At 40.9% G+C, this 20,483-nt stretch overlaps 1 long non-coding RNA gene across 1 annotated transcript; it reads left to right on the forward strand.

The window, feature by feature from the left end:
- The first annotated feature begins 16,300 nt into the window (after positions 1–16,300).
- On the forward strand, positions 16,301–17,255 carry LOC121572376. The gene is made up of 4 exons (XR_006001876.2): positions 16,301–16,373; positions 16,640–16,725; positions 16,840–16,905; positions 17,046–17,255. It is a non-coding gene; the product is annotated as an uncharacterized LOC121572376 (long non-coding RNA).
- The last annotated feature ends 3,228 nt before the right edge of the window (positions 17,256–20,483 follow it).

Genomic DNA, 20,483 nt, shown 5'->3' on the forward strand with positions numbered 1-20,483 from the left:
ACTGAGCCTATTTCTAAAATGTTTTATGAGATTGGAGAGCTCATTGGGAAGAATCTTAGAACATTTATTTGTCTGCGCTTCCAGTATCTCAGAAACGGACACCCTCCTGGGCTTTTCACGAGACAGTGTCTAGGGCAAGGTTCCCAAACATTTTTGACCCACGACCCCATTTTGATATCTGAAAATTCTCGCGACCTTAACCATGTGAAAAAATTATGTAACTAACAGCCAATGTTTACTTTTGTATCTGGGGCTATGGCAGTCAATTGAAAATAATTCTAACAGTATTTCTGATGGTCTTCTCAACTGACATTCACTTTTAATGTGGGGTCATGACAGTCAATTGCAAATTGGTGTGACATAATGTATCTTATCTCACCACCACTAATGAGATGGGTGTGCTTGATACATGTCGCGTCTGAACTTCTCAAAGTAAAGGGGCTTGGTCGACAGTGTGTACCTCATCTCTGCTGTCACATCCAACCTGGATTGATATTTGGTTTTAATGCAGACAAGAGCACTGATGGTGCTTTCAAGACAACTAGGAACTCAGAAAATTACGCAGTCAAATCAAGATGTCAGTGATCTTCACTTCGGAAAGTCGGTGTTCTGGAAAGAGGCCCGAGTTCTTGAGTTGGAATTCTGAGTTGGATGACCGTTCAAAATGAATTTTCCCAGTCGGAGCTTGTTTTTTTCCGAGTTCCCAGTTGTCTTAAACGCACTGAAGTTGGAAGTCAGAAATGTCAGAGTTCCCAGTTCCCAGTTGTTAATGCTCAGAAGGAGACGGCAGGGTATTTATTCCCTTTGAGTCAGGAACTAAAACTCCTCCGTAGTGACCTGTGAATGCATTCGGTCACATGACAGCTCGATCAGCTGTTCGATTTCACTTACCGGCATGCCAACTGAGCAAGGATCACAGTCAAACGGATTGGGAAGTAAGTCCCAAACTGCTCCTCCAAGCATTGGAGGTGAGCAGTCATCACTCGTGTGGGACACTTACTAATGATGTTTTCTGTTAGAAACATGCACAGCCGAGGGAAGGTGGCATGGTTCGCTTTTGAAAGACTCTCTCCAATGAGAATTCTTTCCTCTGAATCCACTGATTTGGTCACTCATCTGTAGAATGTTTTGTATTTCACTGCATGCTTGCATTCAGTTTCCCATATATGCCTGTTACATAAGCAAGGAGACACATTTTCTTTTCATTACACAGAAAGTCAAGTGGTTTCATACTGTAGCAGGCCTAGCCATTCACCGTAGGAATGATCCAAGTGCAATGGTCAAGTGTGGCCTTTTCCCATGATCTAAGGGCGCTCTCTGGTTGAAATGTATCATTTAGATATGAATAATTTTCATTAAGATTTTTAAGGTTAACCACATTACAATAATTTTGAAATACAAAGACGATATTAGATATATTTTTGTATATATATATATGTTTTTAAAGGATTTTAGAAATTCTCCCGCGACCCCATATCAGGCGACCCCGCATGGGTCGCGACACCTAGTTTGGGAACCGCTGGTCTAGGGTTTACCGAGAATGGTGCGACAAACAAAAAACATTCAGTCAGTGGCAGTCATTTGGGCGAAAACAGCTCATTGATGAGAGAGGTTGAAGGAGAATGTCAAGAATCGTGCAAGCTAACAAGCGGGCCACAAACAGACAAATAACGGCGCAGTACAACAGTTGTGTGCAGAACGGCATATCGGAACGCACAACTCGTCGATCCTTGTCACGGATGGGCAATTGCAGCAGACGACCACACCGGGTTCCACTCCTATCAGCTAAAAACAAGAAGAAGCGGCTCCAGTGGGCAAGCGATCACCAAGACTGGACAATTGAGGAGTGGAAAAACATTGCTTGGAACATGACAGTGAGTTCAGTTTACTTGAGTGGCCTGCTCAGTCCCCAGACCTCAACCCAATAGAGCATCTTTGGGATGAGATGGAACGGGCTGTTCACAGCATGAATGTACCGCCGTCCAATCTGCAGCAACTGCATGATGCCATCGCGTCAGCATGGACCAACATCCCTATAGAATGTTTCCGACACCTTGTAGAATGCCCCAAAGAATTCAGGCTGTTCTGGAGGCAAAGTGGGGTCCGACCCGGTACTTGATGTGTGTATCTAATAAACTGGCCGGTGAGCCAAAAGTATTCAGACCCATTGGATTTCTTCACATTTGATTGTGTACAAAGTCAGGTTGAAATGGATTGATTTGTCATTTCTTGTCAACAATCTAACAAAAATCATGATTAAAATATAGTCATTACTTCAGTATTCAGCCCCTTTATTTAGGTAAGCCTAAATTAGATCAGGAATAAAATGTGGCTTAACAAATCACATAATAACTTTGTCTTTCTGTTTGTGTCTTTCTGTCTTTTCACTGCTGCGCTGTGTTGTCTTTGACTTGACCTCCAGCTCGCTCTTGTATACCTTTTTTTTAACACCCTCACTAGCACAGGGAAGATAACCATTATCTCTGGCCCCCTCCCATGATATTGTAGGGGTTAGGAATGTTTCTGCCAACTCATTGCCCTAAACTAGTCCCTGAAGAAACTTTTCAACGACAGGAATATCTCCTTTTGTGACAATTTTGATTTGTTGTGGGAGATAAAAGCACTTTTTAAAAGATACTGGATTCACCCTAAGTGGTTCCAGGATTATTTCCAGCAACATCGCAAACTGTTTTAGAGACTGACTGGCAGGGTCTGGTAGCGCTCCAGTCCTCCCTGTCAGAATAAGCAACAGAGGACTTGGAAAGCATATAAACCCATAGAAATGGCACTATGGTTATTGTGAGTAAACTAATTTAGGTTCCTCTATCTCCACCTTCTAGTGAGTTTATACAAACTGTCATTTCTTACCATTCTGATAGAGTGGAGACTGTCAGAAATCATGGTTGCAACGTAAATAATTTGGTTGTTATTATATTGGTCACCTCGAGGCATATGCCACCGGGCAGTGGCCCAAACTCTTTGAATATGGCGCTTTTAAATGTTAGAGCAATCATAACCTCTGTTTTTGATGTTGCTTTATCTGATCACCACTGTGTATTTTTTACTACCTTGTTGCCCATAGCACAGGGTAATACTGAATGCATTATTAAGAAACACTACAGTTGCTACAGATTTCATTGAGTGTATGAACAATACACCATCACCTATTATGTCTTCCTCTTGTGATGATTTAGTTGATAACTTTAATAGCAAATGAAGGGCAACCATTGATGCCATAGCTCCACTATAGCATCCAAACAGAGTGCCCCTTGGATGCGTGAGCAACGAATCAATTAAAGAGAAATTGCAGAAGGCAACGCGATATTGGAAGAAGTCAAAGTTGCAGGTCCATTACGATATTCTGAGGGAGCAACTTAGCATATATAACAAGGCAATTAGAAATGCCAGACGGGCTAATTTTTCCAACTTGATCACTAATAATCAGAATAATTTGAGAGTGCTGTTCTCAACCATTAATGGTCTGATAAATCTTACCCCCGCAAACCAATATGAACTTTCCTCCACATCTAAATGTGATGAGTTTGCGCCATATTTCAGAGAAAAGATGACAAACATTAGGCTGGGTATCAGTCAAGCAATACCTGATGAGAAGTTTGATGATACACTCCCTGTTCACAGGCACTTTCCCCACTGCTCTAAACTGCTATGGGTAAACCCCCTTCTGAAGTAAAGTAATCTAGATCCTTCAGCTCTTAGCTATTTTTGGCCAATCTCCAATATTTCTTAAGCTAAATGATTTTTTAAGTGCCAACTGTATTTTAGGAAAATGTCAATCTGGTTTTCATGCCCACCACAGCACAGAGACAGCCTTAGTTAAAGTGATAAACTACCTTAGAGCCAACACAGTTGCCGAACAGCTCTCTGTCCTTGTACTTTTGGATTTAAGTGCTGCACTCGACACTGTTGACATGATGTTCTTCTGGACAGACATGAGAGGTGGGTTGGCCTCTCCGGTCCAGTTCTAAATTGGTTTAGGACCTATTTAACCGATCGAGAGTTTTCTGTCACCCTTGGTAAACGTAACTCAGAGAAAAAAGATATCACATGTGGCGTTTCACAAATTCGATTTTGCATCCGGTACTGTTTGGTTTATATACGTTACTCCTTCGCAGCGTTAATCGAAAGCACAGCATTGATTTTCACTTCTACGCAGATGATACACAACTTTACATTTCTGTGTCACCAGAGGATTTTAGCTCCACAGATAAATTATTAGACTGTATTAGTGATTTAAATACTTAGATGGCTCATAACTTCCTCCAGCTAAATCAAGACAAGACTGAGGTACTTATTATTGGAGCCAAAGCACAGAGAGAGAATCTGGCCGCACATTTATCCTCTTATGTTTGTTGTATAATAAATATTTTCATTGTTTTTATTTCTGTGAATTGTGTTGCATTCATGTCTGAAATGTGCTATTTGATTTGATTACACACATCCAGATACTCAGCTCATTTGTGTGGTGACTTTTTAGGGATGGAAGAGATTCTCTGCATATTTATTTGTACAGCTGTGGACAGGTTATCAGGACAGTGTTAGACCCATTCTTAAATAATTGGATAACAAAAGTAGGCTGTAATGATGAGAGTTTACAACTATTGACTATGAAAGTGTGCTGTTTTCTGTTGATTTAAACAGATTGTGTCATAAGGGGAGGTCCAAGGCAGGTTGGATCAATTTGCATACAGGGAGGGGCCAATGTGACACAGAGGGCAGATAACAAACCTATTTTATGACACAACAAATCCTGATCAGATAGTGATGACGAAAACTACATGTTTATTGAAGGTTTAACCATAAGGTTTAACCATTGCTTCTGTGCTCTCTGCTGTACTTTTTGGCATGTTGGGACATTATGGATGTCCCTGTCCTTCAATAATCCAAAATATAAATAATGATCTATGTGTTTAATGTATATTATCATATCAGGTTGTTTTTTTCAAGAAATGTAAAGAAATCCTATGGGTTGGGAGCAATCAGCCAGTGATCAAAGAGCATTGTCTTCTTCTTCAAATTGGTTTGCCTATGGTTTGCAAATGGCTTAAGGCAACATCACCGCCATCCAGTGGCCACAATGAATAACACCAACTATTTGAATCCGTGTAAGAAGACCATGACCAGACCAAGACCAGTTTAAATACAGAAAAACAAGATTTAGACCTAGACACAGACCAACCAAAGACTAAGGTCCCAAGATCCAGACCCAGTGAGTTGAGACCATGATGAGTTAAAGACAGAATGGTCTCAATACCACTAGAGCAGTAGAGTAATCTTGAGTATAGTTCAGTATAGTATAGTATAGTATAGTATAGTATAGTATAGTATAGTATAGTTCAGTAGAGCACGAATTTGGGTCAAGTTGAATGGCCCTCTCATACACCTTTGAATTCGATTCAACAACATTTCACCCAGAAGTCATTTAGTAGGAGGCAGATCCAAAAAAGTTGAGTCAATGAGCCCTCTGAGGTTTTACATGAGCCCACTGAGGTTTTACATCTGTCACATATTGGGGAAACCTGGGGCTAGATTCTATGTAGTTAGATTTTGGAGTAGTGAAGTCTGTGCATGAGTTATATTGTGTCAATTGATACCTGGCATTAATGGAACAAGAGCAAATTCTAGACAGGGCTTCACACCAGATCTCATCCAAAATCTCAATATTGGCTTTTCACCCCAGGTCTCCTCGAGATGACTAGTAGAGGCCTCCATATAGTTGGAGAAAAATGATACAAACTGGGAGACTAGGTGTTCTGAGTTGGGAGGGCGCTTTAACAGGTCATAAAATGAGTGTCCCACTGGGCACAGACGTCAATTCAACATCTATTCCACATTGGTGTTCTACGTTATTTCATTGAAATGACGTGGAAACAATGTTGATTCAACCAGTGTGTGGCCAGTGGGGTTGCACATGGATGGTTTCAAAGTTTGGAATTTTCCCTTTGACATAGTGTCTGACTTGTAAATTGTGGGACATTTTTTTAATTAGAAAGTTCAAATGTGTTATTTTGAATGATTTAATGATGCAAATTGCTTGTCTATGTATAGGTTTTCAATTGTGTCCAGACGCTTCTTCTTCCATTCAACAATAACTTATCAGACGGGGATGGAACAAAATAATGATTAAAACATATTAGGGTGTATACAGAGGCATCAGGCACCTTATAAACATGCTTAATGTAGTTTAGAGTTCTTAAAGAGTTTCTCAAAACAAAGTTGTTGTCTGTCAATTTGTTTGGGCACTCTGCTTTGGATAAAAGTAGTGGTATTTATTGTGGGCCTGGCTTCCATATTTAGCCACAGGGGGGCATCAGTGTCTAACACATCAGGGAAGCCCACTTGCCAGTAGGTTAACGCCCTGGTAGTTGCAGCCTAGTAGGAATATTTAAAGATGGATAGACTCACCTTTCCTTGGGCATTTGCAGGTAACCCCAAATAAATGGCAGGATTGTTGAGTCCAGTGCTTTAAAAAATTAAGAGGTATGAAAAATTGGGAGATTCTGGCAAAGATAAAGTCACCTAGGAATATATATTTTTTTATAGCATTAACCTTTTCATGTGATTAGTCTCCTCCTCTATGTCTCCCACAAGATCCTCTTTCAGAAAAGCTTGAAGCACTCTGCCTCAGATGGAAATGGCAAGGGGCTTTGCACTCCAGACAGCAGGGCCAGGAGGGGTGAAATGGCTGGCTACCGCAGACCTCCTGTACTTCACCCACTGTTGGTCTACCACCATCACCACAAGCATCTTCAGCGGGACCTGTGACTTAGTCTGTGGGCAAGCGGTCCTCATATTCAGGGTTCTCAATGGCCACAAAGTTGGGAGGCAGCTCCTCACTCTCACTGTCGGGAATCTGATTCCTCACTTTCATACTCAGATTCATAGTCAGAATTTACAAAAATCTCCAGACTTACCGCATTTGTGAGTGTTCTCCTTTTGAAAGACATTGCTCATGCTAAAGCTTAGCCTACCAGCTACATACATAAACAACAACACTGAATGGCTGACGTGATTTGCTGCCGTTGTGGTGATACTGATGATTTGTCTCCACAGATGGTTTGTTTACATAGCAGGTAAGGATAATTAACGTGGCAGGTTAGGAGAACTAACACAGCAGGTGAGGTGAATTAACGTAGGAGGTTAAGAGAATGAGGTTAAGGTTAGGAAAAGGGTTAGGGTTAGCTACAATGCTACAGTTGTCAACAACTGTTGTCCCCGACGTGACCACTAGATGTTGTAGGACTAACTACTCCATCTAGCCCAGCCTCTCTCAAACCTTGGTCCGTGGACCGGTCGCCGGACAATGGAGGAATGGCGCTGGTCCATGGTGGAATGCTTGCCGGTCCGCGGCATATTTGTCTTGAATATGATTGTTGTTTTTTGGAGGGTTCCGTGGCATATTTGACTCCAATAAATACTTGCTATAGGCCTACTTGTGCAATGTGCTGAATTATGCATGCCGCAGTAAACAAATTGTGTTGACATGACTAAGTATAGCTACACCACACACACAAGCTAGGCCTGCTGCGCAGCCTTCTCTCTCTCTCTCTCTCTCTCTCTCTCTCTCTCTCTCTCTCTCTCTCTCTCTCTCTCAAAATAACAGCTGCCTGCCAATACCGCTCTGTGTGATTGCTCAGACTTGCCTCAGCAAAGGTGCTATGAAGCCATCGAAAATGCGCAGACATTTCAAAACAAATAATCCACATTAAAGGATGAACCAGATTTAGCAAGCAAAAATTATGCACAATAATTTCACAGACAACGAGAGTTTACTGAAGGCTTCATACTTCCTGTCTCATAACATTTGTGCCAGGCTCCTTTCACTATAGTTGAAAATGTGGTCATGCCCTCAGTCGTGGATGCTTGCCGAGAAGTTTTAGGCCCAACTGATGCTACAAAGATCAGTGAAATAAAATCCCACTTTCCAATGACACGGTCACACGTAGAATCCAGGATATGGCAGATGATATTGAATCACAGGTTTTAGAAAGAGCCTTCACATCAAATTGGTTTGCAATACAATTAAATGAGACCACTGACATTTCAAATGCCTACTTCTTGTATATATTCTCTGCATATATGAAGAATGTCTTTGTTTCAAATAGTTGTCTCAAAATTCAAGTGCAGGTGAAATATTGCGTGTTCTGAACTAGTACATAAGGGGACATGGATAACGATTGGACCGTTGTCTCGGGATCATAGGCCTACCAACGAGACTGCTGCCCAACCTATCCATGCAGGGATGTGCAAGTGACATCTTCCAAGCCAAATGATAAAATTGCTGCTTTCAAGAAAAAGCTGCGCATCTGGAGAGACTGAGTGGATAGAGGCATTTTTATATGTTGCCCCTATTCTCAACTCTGGCTGACGAGGGTGATGTAAACATGGATCACATGCATAAATTGTTGGGGTCATATCTGAGCAAAACTCTGCTCAAAGCCGAGGATTATCCCATCACATTCTGATCCATTGAATGCAGTGGATGCGTGATCAGTTCACCAGCACTGAACAGACTCCACCCCTATTTAGCTCTGGACTGTTCTGGATGATGTTGTGTGTGATTGTTAAGCTTCGTGTCGTTTACGCTCTTTGTTATTTCGCGTTATCATTGTTAAGTAAACCTTGACCTTGTTAATTCTTGCGTCTGCGTGCTGCCTCTTCATATACTCAGTACTTGTCACAGCACTGTATATCATGTTATTTCAAGTTATCCCTTTGGAGCACATGCAAACGCGATTTGGAGTTGTTGAATGGGAGTGACAAAATGTCTTACAATTGAATTTGAATGAACGGAATGAGGAGGATGAAGTAGAAGAGGGTGATTGAATTTAAAACAATAGTGTACGTTTTGCTCTTCCTCTGTCATGTTTCTACTTTGTCAGAAGAAGCTGTAGCTGGACTGTAGCCTATTACTTACTAAAACTGTTGTTATACTGTAAGGTTTGTATTGTAAGAGAAAATAAAATGTTATGTTATATTCCATTATATTCTTAAAATATATGAGTTGACTGAATGTACGCAAGTGATGTCTGCTAAATTAACAAGTTGATGGCAAAGCCATAAAGCCTCAGCTACTAAGCACAGATAAATAAAACTCAAAAAAAGGTTTAACATATTTTCCAGACCTGAGCTATTTAATGTATGTGTTTTATTTATTACATTTACTTGTGGAATGTTACCGAATAGAAAACAACAATAGAAAGAAGCATCTGGGTTAGAATGGAGTGAAAGTGCACAGTACTGTAAGTACACAACAAGGCTGTGGGCCAGGTGTAAATGGTTTATCAGCCTTTCCAAGAAATTGAAATACAAAAGAAGCCATCCTCCCTTGATGGGCTATCAGCAGTACAATAGACTCTTGCCGAGCTTAGGGACTTTACATTTATTAATGGTTGTTTGCGAGGCATGTCACTTTACCCATCTCTTTGCATAGCCCAACACATGCAGTGTTTTCTAACCACATCTGGATGGATCCATAATAAATTACTATGGGAATAAATATCACTGAATTACAAAAATATTGGAATAAAATAGGCTAATGCAATTGAAGGCATCAAATTGTTGCTTACTGAAACACCCAAAGTCATCCAATTGCTCTGATAGGATTTGAAGCAATAGCCCCCATGCGGTCAACTATTTCAGCACCATTTCGCGCTAAAAGAGAGGCCATCTGTAAAACATTTTGTGTTGTGCGGCAAAACTAGGTTAATTAAAAACTTTGGAATATGATCTTTTGGATAGGGTATAGCAATCAAAACGACTAGCCTGCATGGACATCTGTAGGATTATTTGGAAAAGTAAGCAAGCTCCAACAATCTTCAGAAAGACATTTTACATTTACATTTTAGTCATTTAGCAGACGCTCTTATCCAGAGCATACATTTTTTTTGTTTTCATTTTTTTTCTCCAAAGACGCCCTCTGGTGGTCAACCTACTGCAGCATCAATGGAAACAATGGCTGACAGTAAAATGCTATGACATCATGCACTCCAACATGCCATAACATTGCACAGCATCCCGCAAGCTCTGATGCCTTATGATGCTACTTTGAAATGAGGACCCACTGCAGCAAAGTGTGAACCAACTCCATATTAATGCCCATGATTTTTAAATGAGATGTTCGACGAGCAGGTGTCCACATACTTTTGGTCATGTGGTGTATGTGAACTAGACACTTTAGTCATTGTATTTACAAATAAAATATTTGTACATTTCAATAATATATTTGTTTTTTAAGCTGTTGAATACAGACTTCTGGTGCCAAATATGTCTGTAAAAGCACACCATGGAGATTTATGCTTGTGGTCTAGTGACACCTTAAAAATACATAATATACTGAACAAAAATAGAAACGCTACATGTAAAGTGTTGGTCCCATGTTTCATGAGCTGAAATAAAAGATCCCAGATATTGTCCATACGCACAAAAAGCTTATTTCTGTCAAATGTTGTGTACACATTTGTTTACATCCCTCATAGTGAGCATTTCTCCTTTGCCAAGATAATCCATCCACCTGACAGGTGTGGCATATCAAGAAGCTGATTAAACATCATTATAATTACACAGGTGCACCTTGTGCTGGGGACAATAAAAGGCCACTCTAAAATCAGTGGTGTAAAGTACTTAAGTAAAACTACTTTAAAGTACTACTTAAGTAGTTTTTTGGGGTATCTGTACTTTAATTTACTATTTATATTTTGACAACTTTTACTTTTACTTCACTACATTCCTAAAGAATGACATCCAAAAGTACTCCTTACATTTTGAGTGCTTAGCAGGACAGGAAATTGGTCCAATTCACGCACTTATCAAGAGAACACGTGGTCACCCCTACTGCTTCTGATCTGGCGCACTCATTAAACACAAATGCATCATTAGTAAATAATGCATTTGGGCACCATCAGACTATTCTAGATGTATTGAGTGTTGGAGTGTGCCCCTGGCTATCCGTAAATTTTAAAAACAAGAAAATGGTGCCGTCTGCTTGGGTTAATATAAGGGATTTGAAATGATTTTACTTTTGATAATTAAGTATATTTTAGCAATTACATTTACTTTTGATACTTACTGCAAGTATATTTACAACCAAATACTTTCAGACTTTTACACAAGTAGTATTTTACTGGGTGACTTTCACTTGTACTTGAGTAACTTTCTATTAAGGTATCTATACTTTTACTCAAGTATGAAAATTGGGTACTTTTTCCACCAATATCTAAAATGTGCAGTTTAGTCACACAACACAATGCTACAGATGTCTCAAGTTTTGAGGAAGCTTGCAATAGTCATGCTGACTGCAGGAATGTCCACCAGAGCTGTTGCTAGAGAATTGAATGTTCATTTATTTACCATAAGCCAATTCCAAGGTCCAGTATGTCCAACCGGCCTCACAACCGCAGACCACGTGTAACCACTCCAGCCCAGGACCTCCGAATCCGGCTTCTTCACCTGCGGGATCGTCTGAGACAAGCCACCCGAACAGTTGATGAAACTGTGGGTTTGCACAACCGAATCATTTCTGCACAAACTGTCAGAAACCGTCTCAGGGAAGCTCATCTTCATGCTCATCGTCCTCACCATGGTCTTGACCTGATTGCAGTTCGGTGTCGTAACCGAATTCAGTGGGCAAATGCTCACCTTCAATAGCCACTGGCACACTTGAGGTGTGTGCTCTTCACGGATGAATCCCGGTTTCGTCTGTACCGGGCAGATGGCAGATGGCAGACGTGTGGGCTAGCAGTTGGCTGATGTCAACATTATAAACAGAGTGCCCCATGGTGGCGGTGGGGTTATGGTATGGGCAGGTATAAGCTGCGGACAACGAACACAATTGCATTTTATCCATGACAATTTGAATGCACAGATACCGTGACGAGATCCTGAGGCCCATTCCCATGCCGTTCTTCTGCCACCATCACCTCATGTTTCAGCATGATAATGCACGGCCCCATGTCGCAAGGATCTGTACACAATTACTGGAAGCTGAAAATTTCCCAGTTCTTCCATGGCCCGCATACTCACCAGACATAACCACCCTATATGATTCGTCAAACATCTAGTGCTTATGAAGATATTTTATATGCTATATAAAAGCCTTTATATGTTGTAGTTTGTTTAGAGTGGAGCCGCCTTCACAGGTTGAAGCTTTCCAGGATCAGGTCTGGACCTAAAGGCTGGACACGCTGTTGCTTTAATGACTGTGTGAATAGAATTCTATGTATCCATGTTGTCTTTCAATTTGGACAGAAAGGATGCTGCTCGGTAAACGTTCCTGGGAATTATCGCAAATATATATATATATATATATATATATATATTAATGTATTTTTGTCGATGTTCAGTAGGAGGCAAATACCTGGCCTAAAGTGTGGACTCTGCCAAGATAAGCCAATATAATGAGTTCCCAGTAAGCCAAACTGCTAGGCCTGAAATGACAGTTACACCGGACCTGGTGCTCCAGGCCAGAACACCCCTTTTTTTAATGTTGTTTTGCATATCGATGTTGACAGAATCCATCTGGATCATAACAGGCTTATGTGAAAGCCCTTACAGTGTTGTGGTCTTTAATGTGATTGCAGAAGCTGTGGTCATAGTGTTGTGGTCTTCAAAGGCCCATTATATGCTGGGAAGATGGTAAAATAAAAACAGTGGTGAAGTAATCCGTTTATACAGTATATTTACCACTTTCTTTACCTTACCAAGTTTGTGGTTTACTGGGAACTAATGAATGATATTTGCTGATCTTGTCAAAGAACTCGCTGCAGGCCTGACATTACAGTTTCACCAGGTTGTCCGGCACAGAACACGCTCTAGGCCAGGTACTGCATTTGCATCACACTTCAGAGCCCCCTCCTACTGCATATTGGCTAATTAAACTTAATTAATTTCTACAAAAATTCCAAGGACTATTTACTCAGAGGCATCCTTCTGAATTACAAGACAACTCTATACACACTAGGGATTAATGTCAGAAACTGGGATCTGAGATTGCCTGAGCAAGCTCCCTCCTGTTTCCTGTGAAAAATAATAATTTCCAACAAAATGTCTGATACAATGTGTCTGCAAAAGCAATTGAAGAAATAGATATTCACAAAACGTGAGATCAAGGGCTTACCACGTTTATAAACGGTCTCTAAGTCACATGAAAGGTGCAATGTGTAACATTTCCAGGTCATTTCCCCTCAACTTTTTAATCTGATTTATTAATGCCTTTCTGAGTTTAGTACGGGAGTCCAGGGGCAATTGGGGAGCAATTGTAACACTTTGAATTTCTCCAAACAAAACAAGCTAGAGTGAGAACTCACTCAGTACATGCATATTTAGGTTCTCTCCCTGCTTGAAAGGTTTCAGCCAAATATCTTACTATTTGCTTGTTTTATGGACAAATGTTTGTTATTTTGGGGGTGAATGTAGTATTTTCCAGCGGCTGTATATTTTTTATACTGTCCTGAGCATTAATGTCCAAGAATTCAAACTAGCATAAATTTCATCACTATATTTTGGTTAAACATTGACATGATTGACATGTGTCACGATTATTGTCTCTCACTAGGCACATGAGGTTTTGTCATGGCTGCTAGGATTGGGGACAATTGTAACGCAGTGTTAAAATGACCCTGAGCAAAGCAGCCAAATGTTGAAAACAAGTGATTTTAACTTTAAGATGATATGAATAATACATTAATTATACAAATTCTCACTTTAAATAGCCTTGGGGTCATGTAGAGTGCCTAAGAAGTTGTAAACCGATATGATCTGGGCACCATCATACTATTCAAGATGTATTGAGAGGAATCGAATGGCAATGCACAAACAGGGGTCTTACTGTAAATATTGGTTACGTACATAAAAATACTAATATTTCTTGCAAAATCATTAAATATGTCTATGATAATATGATCATTCATGAACATGAATGTTTTTTAAGTTAACTGAGTTCATTTGGTTTATTTTACAGATGTTACATTTGACCCTTGGCACGGGGGCAAATGTAAGGTCAGGACTTTTCAGATTAAAATCAATATTGTGATCTGACCGTCTTATCTACAGACCTATACATGATATGAATGATTAGGAGACAGATGTACATTTCTTGTATCAAAAAATGACTGGCCTACTTCAAGAGGTCTCTGAGCCACAGAGTGAAAGACTAAAAAATAAGCCACAATGCTGAGGACGGCCAGCTGAGCAGATCATTATATCCGGTAACAAAATAACAAATCAACCTATCAGAGACCTTAAACGGTAGAACCACCATCCAATCGTACTTGTTCAACATGTCAATTTGGCTACCAAAGGCAGATTGCTAAACCATCCAACTGCTTGGTTTAATTTCTTACCCATGGTCTAAATGGTGTGCCAATATATTTTTGCATGATGCTTCCTTGACTAGGCCACTGATGTCATACAAAATTCAAGTGGTTGCAAATACAGTACGTGACCAAAAGTATGTGGACACCTGCTCGTCGAACATCTCATTGCAAAATCATGGGCATTAATATGGAGTTGGTCCCTCCTTTCGGAAGACTTTCAACAAGATGTTGGAATATTGCTGCGGGGACTTGCTTACATTCAGCCACAAGAGCATTAGTGAGGTCAGGCACTGATAATGGGCGATTAGCCCTGGCTCACAGTCGGCTTTCCAATTTATCCCAGAGGTGTTCGATGGGGTTGAGGTCAGGGATCTGTGCAGGCCAGTCAAGTTCTTCCACACCGACTCGACAAACCATTTCTGTATGGACCTCGGTTTGCGCGTGGGGGCATTGTTATGCTGAAAGAGGAAAGGGCCTTCCCCAAACTGTTGTCACAAAGTTGGAAGCACAGAATCGTCTAGAATGTCATTGTATGCTGTAGCGTTAAGATTTCCCTTTACTGGAACCATGGAAAAACAGCCCAAGACCATTATTCCTCCTCCACCAAACTTTACAGTTGGCACTATGTATTGGGGCAGGTAGCGTTCTCCTGGCATCCGCCAAACCCAGATTTGTCCATCGGACTACCAGATGGTGAAGCGTGATTCATCACTCCAGAGAACGCGTTTCCATTGCTCCAGAGTCCAATGGCGGCGAGCTTTACACCAGTCCAGCCGACGCTTGGCATTGTTCATGGTGATCTTAGGCTTGTTTGCGGATGCTCGGCCATGGAAACCCATTTCATGAAGCTCCCGACAAACAGTTATTGTGCTGACGTTGCTTCCAGAAGCAGTGTGGAACTTGGTAATGAGTGTTGCAATCGAGGACAGACGATTTTTACGCGCTACGTGCTTCAACACTCAGCGGTCCAGTTCTGTGAGCTTGTGTGGCCTACCACTTCGCGGCTGAGCTGTTGTTGCTCCTAGACTTTTCCACTTCACAATAACAGCACTTACAGTTGACCGGGGCAGCTCTCGCAGGGCAGTAATCTGATGAACTGACTTGTTGGAAAGGTGGCATCCTATGACGGTGCCATGTTGAAAGTCACTGAGCTCTTCATTAAGGCCATTCTACTGCCAATGTTTCTCTATGGAGATTGCATGGCTGTGTGTTCGATCTTATACACCGGTCAGCAACGGGTGTGGCTGAAATAGCCGAATCCACTAATTTGAAGGGGTGGCCACATACTTTTGTATATATAGTGTATATGACCAAATTACACATTTTTGCTCATTCATTTAACACACATCCATGTACATTCACTGAAAAAAATAGGAGGATTATATAACATGTAACTTTGTATTCAGACATCTTAAAAGTCACATTTCTGTATTAGGTCTAACCTTTAGCCTGTATTTTGGTCTGAGTGACTCCAAGATGCTCCTTTCAAAAAGTTGAATTGAAAACAGTATTGGTATTGTTGAATTCGATTTTCATAACAGCAAGCTAGAATTGATGGTTTGGTTAGCTAAACTAACAAATCTGTTTGTTTGGTTACCACGTCAACTATTGTAGCTATCTAGTAAACTTGCAAGCTACTTCATTTATAGGTTCAATCCTGTCGGTGATTTGGCTCAAAATCTTGCTAAAAATGAGACAACTCATACTTTTTGCATGTCCAACCAACCAGCCATTATGATGCAATATGATTACTTTGATAAAGTCCGTTAAATTACGAGGAAACCCCAATGTTGATTCAGCCTATTTTTGCCTGGAGGGAGGGAATACACTCCAGGGTGTGTGACTGTGGTTATTGTCACGGCTGTAATGTCATTTTGTTTGTTATTCGACTGTGAGAGGTGTGGCCAGGTGGGGTAGTAAGCTGCAGAAAGAGTATAAGACAGGACTGCAAGGGGCAGAGAGACACTCATCTACTTCTGAGGTCCAGAAGACATCACCAAGACAACCAGGCATCAATCAGTCAGCATCTTCCAACTATCAGAGGTTGGTTTGCTTTCACTGAGCATATTCTCAGATGTATACAGGTGGATAGGTGTCTAAGGGTGGTCTGGTGTATACAGGTGGACAGGAGTATTTAGGTGGACAGGTGTGTATGGCTAGACTGGTGTAGGTGGACTGTTGCTTACAAGAGTATATTGGTGGACAACTGTATAATGTGACATCCTAACAACACTGTTTATCTCATTTGCTAGAGGATGATGACCCAGTGTGTGTGTGTGTTTTAACATACCATGCTCTATGTGCTTCAGGATGAAGATCCAGAGTGTGTTACTGCTGTTTTCTCTAGTGGGCGTGCTGTTAGCAAGCTCACTCAATGGAGATAACTCTGAGAAAGGTACGTATTTTGTGTGTGTGTGTGTGTGTGTGTGTGCGCGTGTGTGTTTGTGTACTACTAATACTGTTGGTTTTAATCTTAAATAATTTGATATGATGACAAATCTTCCCCAAGAGGATAGTTCCATGGAGAAGTCGGAGAATGGAGCTGTGAAAGCCATTGCAGAAGAGGAAGCATCACGTATGTACATATAGCTATCTACTGTATGTTTCTATCTATCTCTGAGCCAACTATCTATCTGAACATCATGCATGCCAAAGAGAAGTTACTAGAGGTTTATAACAACGGTGAAGGCTAACTCCATGTCTCCTGTTGATTAGCATGGTGGTTCGGTTTTCATCATCATCATTATCATCATCATCATCATTATCATCCTTGCTGTTGAGGTACCAGAATGAGGTCACGGACGATCCTTTCTTGTCTCCATATGGAATCAACATAACTAATATTATTGCCCTACATCCATCCATTCATGATTCAGGGTTAACATGTTGTATTGTGATCCTCCAATAAACTTGGCCTTTCATGCATACATGTCTAGCAGTGTTTTTCATTCAGTGTTACAATGTTAACATGACCATACAAAACCATACACAATGCACCTCACAATTGTTATGAAACCACCTAGCCAGCCTGTGAATATGCCTGCATTCGCTGGGTCTATTGCAGTGTCGCTAGCGTAACTACGTTTGAGCCTTCAAAATGGGTTTACACCAGAGGAGGCTGGTGGGAGGAGCGACAGGAGACGGGCTCATTGTAATGGCTTGAATGGAATTAATGGAACGGAGTCAAACATGGTTTCATATGTTTGATACCATTCTATTTATCACATTCCAGACATTACAATGAGCCCGTCCTGCTATAGCTCCCCCACCAGCCTCCACTAGTTTACACACACATTTTTGGGAACAGGGCTAGCGATTTCCTAAACCTGGTTGCACTGACATTAACACCTGGGTTTTACAGCGGACCTCTGTCTTACCTTGATTTAAATTACAGTTAGTCAGAAATCACTTACAGAAAGGTACACAATTATTGGCTCCCTTGATAAAGAGGAGCAAAAAGACTGTTTAAAATAAATAACACAATACTGAGCTATAAAGTATTGTATGGTCCCCCCCAAAAATTTACATTTATATTTTATACTAATACAATTGTTGAGAGATTTTGTTAAACAAGTAATACTTATTGGCATCCCTGTTTTCAATAATGACACTGAGCCTATTTCTAAAATGTTTTATGAGATTGGAGAGCTCATTGGGAAGAATCTTAGAACATTTCTTTGTCTGCGCTTATCCAGTATCTCAGAAACGGACACCCTCCTGGGCTTTTCACGCGTGACAGTGTCTAGGGCAAGGTTCCCAAACATTTTTGACTCACGACCCCATTTTGATATCTGAAAATTCTCGCGACCTTAACCATGTGAAAAAATTATGTAACTAACAGCCAATGTTTACTTTTGTATCTGGGGCTATGGCAGTCAATTGAAAAAAATTCTAACAGTATTTCTGATGGTCTTCTCAACTGACATTCACTTTTAATGTGGGGTCATGACAGTCAATTGCAAATTGGTGTGACATAATGTATCTTATCTCACCACCACTAATGAGATGGGTGTGCTTGATACATGTCGCGTCTGAACTTCTCAAAGTAAAGGGGCTTGGTCGACAGTGTGTACCTCATCTCTGCTGTCACATCCAACCTGAATTGATATTTGGTTTTAATGCAGACAAGAGCACTGATGGTGCTTTCAAGACAACTAGGAACTCAGAAAATTACGCAGTCAAATCAAGATGTCAGTGATCTTCACTTCGGAAAGTCGGTGTTCTGGAAAGAGGCCCGAGTTCTTGAGTTGGAATTCTGAGTTGGATGACCGTTCAAAATGAATTTTCCCAGTCGGAGCTTGTTTTTTCCGAGTTCCCAGTTGTCTTAAACGCACTGAAGTTGGAAGTCAGAAATGTCAGAGTTCCCAGTTCCCAGTTGTTAATGTTCAGAAGGAGACGGCAGGGTATTTATTCCCTTTGAGTCAGGAACTAAAACTACTCCGTAGTGACCTGTGAATGCATTCGGTCACATGACAGCTCGATCAGCTGTTCGATTTCACTTACCGGCATGCCAACTGAGCAAGGATCACAGTCAAACGGATTGGGAAGTAAGTCCCAAACTGCTCCTCCAAGCATTGGAGGTGAGCAGTCATCACTCGTGTGGGACACTTACTAATGTTGTTTTCTGTTAGAAACATGCACAGTCGAGGGAAGGTGGCATGGTTCGCTTTTGAAAGACTCTCTCCAATGAGAATTCTTTCCTCTGAATCCACTGATTTGGTCACTCATCTGTAGAATGTTTTGTATTTCACTGCATGCTTGCATTCAGTTTCCCATATATGCCTGTTACATAAGCAAGGAGACACATTTTCTTTTCATTACACAGAAAGTCAAGTGGTTTCATACTGTAGCAGGCCTAGCCATTCACCGTAGGAATGATCCAAGTGCAATGGTCAAGTGTGGCCTTTTCCCATGATCTAAGGGCGCTCTCTGGTTGAAATGTATCATTTAGATATGAATAATTTTCATTAAGATTTTTAAGGTTAACCACATTACAATGATTTTGAAATACAAAGACGATATTAGATATATTTTTGTATATATATATATATATATGTTTTTAAAGGATTTTAGAAATTCTCCCGCGACCCCATATCAGGCGTCCCCGCATGGGTCGCGACACCTAGTTTTGGAACCGCTGGTCTAGGGTTTACCGAGAATGGTGCGACAAACAAAAAACATTCAGTCAGTGGCAGTCATTTGGGCGAAAACAGCTCATTGATGAGAGAGGTTGAAGGAGAATGTCAAGAATCGTGCAAGCTAACAAGCGGGCCACAAACAGACAAATAACGGCGCAGTACAACAGTTGTGTGCAGAACGGCATATCGGAACGCACAACTCGTCGATCCTTGTCACGGATGGGCAATTGCAGCAGACGACCACACCGGGTTCCACTCCTATCAGCTAAAAACAAGAAGAAGCGGCTCCAGTGGGCAAGCGATCACCAAGACTGGACAATTGAGGAGTGGAAAAACATCGCTTGGAACATGACAGCGAGTTCAGTTTACTTGAGTGGCCTGCTCAGTTCCAGACCTCAACCCAATAGAGCATCTTTGGGATGAGATGGAACGGGGTGTTCACAGCATGAATGTACAGCCGTCCAATCTGCAGCAACTGCATGATGCCATCGCGTCAGCATGGACCAACATCCCTATGGAATGTTTCCGACACCCAAAGAATTCAGGCTGTTCTGGAGGCAAAGTGGGGTCTGACCCGGTACTTGATGTGTGTATCTAATAAACTGGCCGGTGAGCCAAAAGTATTCAGACCCATTGGATTTCTTCACATTTGATTGTGTACAAAGTCAGATTGAAATGGATTGATTTGTCATTTCTTGTCAACAATCTACACAAAATACTTTTTATTTGGGGGGGGATAACAAAAATCATAATTAAAATATATTAATTACATCAGTATTCAGCCCCTTTATTTAGGTAAGCCTAAAATAGATCAGGAATAAAATGTGGCTTAACAAATCACATAATAACTGTGTCTTTCTGTCTTTTCACTGCTGCGCTGTGTTGTCTTTGACTTGACCTCCAGCTCGCTCTTGTGTACCTCTTCTCCCTCTCAGATAAATCTTTTAATCATTTTACCTTTCCCTCTTCCTTTCTTTTTGCATTTCTTTCCATCTCCTTTTTCAGATATTGTTGA

Source organism: Coregonus clupeaformis, chromosome 38 (genome assembly GCF_020615455.1).
Source record: "Coregonus clupeaformis isolate EN_2021a chromosome 38, ASM2061545v1, whole genome shotgun sequence".
Classification (NCBI taxonomy): domain Eukaryota; kingdom Metazoa; phylum Chordata; class Actinopteri; order Salmoniformes; family Salmonidae; genus Coregonus; species Coregonus clupeaformis.